Genomic DNA, 8,439 nt, shown 5'->3' with positions numbered 1-8,439 from the left:
AAGCCAGGCAGCTGCAAGTACCATTTTTATGTCTTTGAAATAACTCGGCCGGGGTTAGAACCCGCAACCTCTCGCATCTAAGTGTTTTGAGAGAGAATCTGAAACATATTTCTTAACGTCAAACTTATTTTCTAATTGCGCAAGATGAGGTTTTATTCGTGCTCCATTTTCCTTTAAAGTAAAATGACATAATCTCCCAAATATTTTTAATAATGGTATTAAATAATGTAATATTTTGTCAGCTATGATTTTACCTCTGTTTGACCGTCTGACCACTTGCACAGATCAAGGGAGAACAGGCGATTGCACCCAGATATGAACATTTGGCTCGATAACTGCCCTTTGCTTTGACGTCATAAGAGTCTTACCGGTTTCAAAAGGTTTACTTGGCATTTATCATTTTCAAAATTAGAAACATCTTTTTAAAACAAAATCATATTTGTAGTAAACACAGTATCAGGAAATGAGCATAATTTACTAATAGATTAACATTATGTGGCAAAATTTATGGCTACATTACAACACAAAACGAGAAGAAATTGTGTGTTTACCTAGAGCCAACATGATTCTGCCGAAGCAAGTAGTGTGGATATCTTCCAGTGAAAGTAAGCATTGTGGATATCTTCCAATGAAAGCAAGTATTGTGGATATCTTCCAGTGAAAGCATGTATTGTTTATATCTTTCAATGAAAGTAAGTATTGTGGATATCTTCCAGTGAAAGCAAGTATTGTGGATATCTTCCAGTGAAAGCAAGTATTGTGGATATCTTCCATTTGTTGTTGTTGTTGTAGGGTCTAACGCTATTTTTCAGCACACGATATATATATTCAGCTGTACATGGCGGCCAGTATTAATGGTGGAGGAAGAGCCCGGGAAAACCCCGGAAAGAACCACCGACCCACGAGAAGCTACTGGCAAGCTTTCTCACATACCCACATTGGCTGAATCCGAGACTCGAACCCACGCAGACAGAGGTGAAATGGCAGTGATCCGTAACGGAGAGAGCTTTAGACCACTCGGCCACTCGGGGCCCCGATATCTTCCAGTGAAAGCAAGTAGTGTTGATATCTTCCAGTGAAAGCAAGTATCGTGAATATTTTCAAGTGAAACAACTTTAAAAATTTCTAAGCATTGTTTAAAGTGGATTTGCAACTTTCATAAATGAAAATGATCTTTTTCTCAGTTTTCCATATTTTCATGGACAGTCAGCATGTCAGCCCTAACTACTCTCTCCTTGTACAGATAGTGTATTCTCTTTCTGGATTCATTATAATTGTTCTTCTTCAGTTCGTCTAACCTTGTAACGAATAATAGTTGACATGCATCAAATGCAGCGCTTTCATTCCAAGCAATGAATAAATAAAAAAGGAAACATTAATTCAATTATCACAAAAATATTACCAAAACGAAGACAATTTACAAACTTGTATCAAGAATAAAATGTGAATGAAAAAGGGAATTGCATTTTTGTAAGTGTTACTAATTAAAAGATACTTTCGGCTTTTAAAAAAATTACAAAGGGTTAACTACACAATGTATTTGAAATGATGGAGTTAAAGAATCGTCATTCATCCTGTTATCATTTTCTTTTTCATTCATTCCTGATTTATTTAATTATGGTTACGATAATTAAATTTCGTTTAAAGCTATCGAACAATGGATTTATACATTTGACCCATGTTGGACATTTGGAAACACGAAACCGTGAACGACCAAAACTGTAAGGAAAGCTGTGGATTTTGTTAAATAAATGTCGCACTCACTTGTTCTTAAAATTGACCATGTGTAAATCACAGTTAAAAGGAATTCTTCCTAAAATTTGCGTGTTTGCATACAATTTGATTTGTGGCAGAATTCTGCAGTTCATATCAATTTACTTGCTGTATTGTCATTTCTTAAAAAGTTAGGTCTATACTGAATAACTTTAAATGACGTTGAATCACATATTAGCCTTTAAAGAACAGTAGCTGATACCATAGAGATAACGACAATACGTGGTGACCGAGTTGTTTATTGAAGATAGCTGGCACTTTGCGTCATATATAAATAGGTCAAGAATTTTGTTCGCGCTTGTACATAAGATTAATCAAGAAAGACAAAATACAATTATATGTTCCTGTATTAAACTTTGGTCTAGAATTGATTTACTATTTATTTATAAGCAATAATTGCAATATGAATTTTAAAATATATAAAATTTACTGTTGTAGCGGCTTTTTGACTCGAAATCCGACTATTGAATTAGTACATGTAGCTAAGATGATAAGTGCCAGTTGGCATGTTTATGGATACATACATTCAATCACTGATCGTTTTAGCATGTAAATCTGCTGCAGTCAATCTTACATGCAAAACAGGTCACGTTGATTAATATGTTTATGCTTTTAGTCACATTTGTATTTTGTAAGGGTTGTATCTTACGCCATCAGTAGCACAGGCACCACGTTTAACATGAACATGCATCTCACGAACGTCAACATTTCCATACCAAAGTAGGTCATGATATCCTCTCTTTCGACGCTTGATTTACATTTGTATTTTCCGATGTATATATCATAATCTCCGAGAATCCATTTATCCACACACATAAGAGTTCGTATTTTTGTCGTATCTCAAAGAGAAATTCTTACTCATGCCAGAATTAAATCACATTGATATACTTTGTACACTTTTTTAATGGATTTGATTACTTTCCGAAGTTTACACAGTAACGTATCGTTTGTTTCACAGCCTAACTTGAACGCTGTATAAGTTCAGACTGTGAATACAGTCACTGGACGATTGTCAATAGATTACCAAAAACACAATTTTAAACCATGCAAAAATTGCAAGTACCGCAACATGTATATATTATTCATTACAACACTGATATCCAGTTTATTGGTTAATCCAGAAACCCATACATCCGTGTCCCTGATTGCTATATATATATATATATATATATATATATATATATATATATATATATATATATATATATATATATATATATATATCGATCTGAATAAATTTTAAGTTTGAATGTGTTGCTGTACCAATAGCCTGGAATAGTGTTAATAGTGTTGATGTGTTAACACTCTTGATGTATGACAATAATATAATCCAAAATGTCTCTCAATGAATTCAACATAATCACTGATACTGATGTAGACCTAGGATTGATTCGATAGTCAGATGTTACAGTTATGTTACATGGCATTAGTCATGCAGGCCAAAACTCCTACCCTCACTTATGGACAAACGTCACTTACACACACACACACACACACACACACACACGCGCGCGCGCGCGTACGCACGCACGCACGCACACATGTGTGTGTGTGTGTGTGTTTTCTTTCTGGATGACTACTTTTTAATTACATTTGAACAAGAGGATATTTTTTTTAGGAATGAACACATTCTTCATTCTGGGATTTCATTTGCATTGCATGTCATATTTTATCAAATGGCTGAGGTAAGGATTGTTTCCCTACTTTACGGATCTTTTAGGTACTTGAATGAGATTAATATTCTGAGTGTATGGATTATTTTTTAAGTTGAAGATTTCCTCTAAATCTGATTTCGCTTGTTAGAAGACATCAAATGATGATTTAAATGAACTTTAAACTTATTTTAAATGTGAAAGACATAACAATTTTATTTTGAAAATACAGTGAATGTCCACCATATAATGTGCTAGATTTTCTGAACCTATACACCCGTACCAAATTATATGCAGTATTTTTTTTTACGATCCTAAATATAAATTAGAAAGTTAATAAATAAAACGTCTTGATTTTGTTTTCAATTTATTTGATTACATACATTAAAATAGCACATGGGTTAGGCATATGTCCTTCCAACTTAGAATAGCCTTTCTCTTAATAAATAAAAAACACAAATTATTTTATTGCATCGTTTGAAATTTACAAATAATATTGAAATAATATATGAATGAGAAAAAAAACTACATTGAGTCCTGAAACAACTTTTTGGGGTGAACGATTATAAATGAATAAATGACAACGTGTCACGATGAGCGAATGAAGCTGACTCAGCCACCATTCATTTCTTGTCATTAAAAGTTTGGGAATGTCTACAAAAAAGCGAATCTTAACAGCCCAGCTATTTTTTAAAATCTAGTTTTCTCTAGATTGTTTATCTTGTCAAAGTAAAGAAACGTTATCAGCTTATGCCTTGAATTTTCCATTAAAATTGATCTAGTGTATTTTTAGTGTGAAGCACCACAAGAAGGTATTTAACCGCGAATAGGTTTGGCAAATTTTGGGGTGGGAGAAATTTGAGTGACTTAATGGTTGCCGAACTAGATTATGTAAGGAATTCCACCAATTGATTCAATATGGGAAATAAATTTAGCCAGGCGTTTGTCCTATCGTGAAACTGTTATACAATCACGAGGGAAGCATACTAACTGTCTGACAGAGTTAGTTTAAAGCATTTTGCAGTGAGTGATAGGAATGTTAGGGTAACTTAGACAATATTTAAGGTGAATATGCCATCCAAATTCCGGACACTTACACTGTAGTAAATATTCAAGGTGACTGTGTCATCCAAATTCCGGACATATAGACAGTATACGATATTCAAGGTTGTCATCCAAATTATGGACACTTAGACTATACAATATTCAAGGTGACTGTGTCAATCTAAGTCCGGACACATAGACTGTAGACAATATTCAAGGTGAATATGTTATCCAAATTCCGGACATATAGACTGTATACAATATTCAAGGTTGTCATCCAAATTCTGGACACTTAGACTATATACAATATTCAAGGTGACTGTGTCAATCAAAGTCTGGACATATAGACTGTAGACAATATTCAAGGTGACTGTGTCATCCAAATTCTGGACGCTTAGATTATAGACAATATTCAAGGTGACTGTGTCATCCAAATTCTGGACGCTTAGACTATAGACAATATTCAAGGTGACTGTGTCATCCAAATTCCTGACATATAGACTGTATACAATATTCAAGGTGACTGTGTCATCCAAATTCCGGACATATAGACTGTATACAATATTCAAGGTGACTGTGTCATCCAAATTCTGGACACGTAGACTATAGACAATATTTAAGGTGACTGTGTCAATCAAAGTCCGGACACATAGACTGTAGACAATATTCATTGATTGTTTGAGTGGTTGCATTTTAAAGGCTCATCAGCACTGTTAGGCTATTTAGCGCCAAACAAAATGTTGGCGCTAAATAGCTTAACAGTGCTGACAATATTCAAGGTGACTGTTTCATCCAAATTCCGGACACTTAGACTATAGACAATATTTAAGGTGACTGTGTCAATCAAAGTCCGGACACATATACTGTAGACAATATTCAAGGTTTCTGTGTCATCCAAATTCCGGTCACTTAGACTGTATACAATATTCAAATTAAATGTGTCATCCCAGTCCGGATGTTTAGACTGTATACAATAATGTGTCATCCTAATTCCGGGCATCTAGACTGCGGAAAATAATCAATGTAAATGTGTCATCCTAATTCCGGACACCTAGATTATGTATAATATTGTGTCATTACTTGTCACGGACACCAAGACTGTAAATAACATTGTGTCAACCTAATCTCTGACACCTAGACAGTAAATAATATTAAAATTAAATTTATCATCCAAATCGCTGACACCTAGACTGTAGATGCTATTGTGTAATCCTATTATCAGACACCTACACTGGAAACAATATTCAAAATAAATGTCACCCCATTTCCGGAATCCTAGACTATATACATTATTGTATCATCCTAATACAATGCAACTAGATTTTAGATAATATTCAAATTATATGCGTAATCCCAATCCCGGATATTTAAACGTCATACATGTATGTGTCATCCTAATTCCAGATATATAGATAGTGGACAATACTCAATGTAAATGCATGATCCTAATTCCGGACACCAAGACTGTAGTTATTATTGTGTCATTTTCATCACGAACAACTAACTGTAGAGAATATTCAAAATAAATTAGTCATCCTAATACATAGGCTATAGATAATATTCAAAATAAATGTGTGAGCCCAATTCCGGACACCTTGCCTGTATATACAGTTGTGTCATCCCAAATCCAGACGACTGTAGACAATATTGAAAGTAAATTTGTCGTCTTAATATCCTGGCACCTAGACAGTATATAACATTCTCAGTAAACATATCGAAGTAGAAGGTAATTCGCGTTAACGATTGCGTAATTACTAAGTAGAATAAAATAAGGATTTTGCCGACTTTTGAAGTGAATAAGACGCATATCCTTTTATTTCCGGCAGTAAACATGCCACACGAGAGATAAAATTTTGCTGCCCATCAGCAAAAGTCGTTCTGTCTTTACAATGTTTTTCATTTTTTCTTTCTTTTTTGGGCAAGAGGGTGAGGGTTCGTAAATAAATAGGCGAAACTGCTAAAATAATAATAATAATAATAATAATAAACCTTCATATATTTGTATTCACTAAAATATAATTTGCTCGGTTTTAAACACTTTTTGGGCGAAACTACTAAATTTGAATCCTGCGGGAAAATGCTACACAATAGTTTTTTTTGTCAATTGCCATGTTTCTTATAGCAAATGTTTATAAAAAGATTTGAAGTCGAATTTTATAGCACCAAGCATAAACAAGTTTTAAGGCAAGGTTTTGCATACAGACTGTTTCTGTTCTATTGCAAATTAATTTACATCCCTAATTAAGTATTTTTTTATTCCCCAAGTATTTGTTTGTACAATGAAACCCGTACTTTATAATCTAATATTTAAATTCAAGGTGACTCTTATATGAAAAAGTTTTTTTGTTAAAGAAAATTCTGTAAATAAACAGGTATACATAATGTTTTCTTCATCATCCAAATATTTATGGGCCTAGATTGAAATAGACAAAAAAAAAATCAAGTAGTAAGATAAGTATTTCTTGCTTTTATACGTTTATGATCAAGAAAATGCATAATTTTCGAAAGTCTTCTGCATGTACACATCCATATATGAATTGTTCACATAATATCCCTTTTACACTTATATTAATTGCAATGTCTTGTTTGATTGGTAGATAAGTGTATATACAAGTATTAGTATCTCCCTGTTTGATTAAAACTACTATAATATTAGCAATTTGCGCAAGTCTTAAGCATGCATTCTGAAATCCGGCATTCTCAATGTTCAGTGAATTAAAATTAACAGTAGTAATAGTAGTAGTAGTAGTAGTAGCAGAAGTGTGTGTGTGTGATTTGGAGTTTTAACGTAGCTTTAACAATTTTTCAGTCATATCGTTACGATGTTTGAAGTGTGGCAGTTTATAGTGATGCCTAGCACTGGGGCATCATGCCGCCGACATGTAGCATGATATCCCACCCGGTCACATTATTCTGACACCAGGCCGACCAGTCCTAACACAAACCTCTAAATGCTGAGCGCCAAGCGAGGCAGGTGTTAGTAGTAGAAGTAGTCAAGAATCACCTTTTTCTTTATTCCAGTTACATTTATGAAAGGAGCCCCGTGTGGCCGATGAGTCTATGGTGTTCGCCTTTTCAGAGCGCGAGCTTCTTATCTCTACCACCGTGGGCTTGAGTCTAGGCCTGGCCAGAGTGGATATGCGAAGAAAAAAAAAAAAACAAAACTCAATAATAAAACCCAAACAAACTTGTCAGTAATATTACCACCAAAATATTCTGACCGCCAGCCATATCCAGCTTATCATCTGTTCAAAACCCCGAAAGGTAGTGAAATCGGTTGAAGTTAATCAACATACTATCGATACTGTACAACTAACAATATGCATGCATTTCATACTGTCCTTAATGCCTCCTGTTGTCGTTTAGTTTTTATTTGTTGTTGTGTTATTTATTTTTTGTTCTTCTAATATTATCACATTGTACTAATTTTCTATTTTCTTTTGCTGACAAATTATTGTTTTCTTGATGCTGTTTTGTCGCCTTCCATATATGCTCATGTGGGATATTTATCATGGGCTTGTCGCATATAATTCCTAACCGAAACCAGTGGATCAGTCTGGAGAGACACGTACAAATCTAAATTCAAAAGGTTTGATGTATTGCATCGCTGATTTCCGAATTCCACTTGGCATCCGCGTATTAAATTTTAATTTAATTACCAGAGGATTTTGACTTTTTCCTCGATTACGGGAAAATTCATTTTCGTCATCAATTATTTGTAGTTAGTTGCATTCAGAAAGCTTGATTTTAGGGGGCCCCGAGTGGCCGAGTGGTCTAAAGCGTTCTCCGTTACGGATCACTGCCATCTCACCTCTGTCTGCGCCGGTTCGAGTCTCAGATTCAGCCAATGTAGGTATGTGAGAAAGCATGCCAGTAGCTTCTCGTGGGTCGGTGGTTCTTTCTGGGGTTTTCCCGGGTTCTTCCTCCACCATTAATACTGGCCGCCATATATAGCCTATCGTGTGCTGAA

The sequence above is a fragment of the Sinohyriopsis cumingii genome, chromosome 8, assembly GCF_028554795.1.
Source record: "Sinohyriopsis cumingii isolate HCF-2022 chromosome 8, ASM2855479v2, whole genome shotgun sequence".
NCBI lineage: Eukaryota > Metazoa > Mollusca > Bivalvia > Unionida > Unionidae > Sinohyriopsis > Sinohyriopsis cumingii.
Note: the sequence above shows the minus strand (reverse complement) of the source record.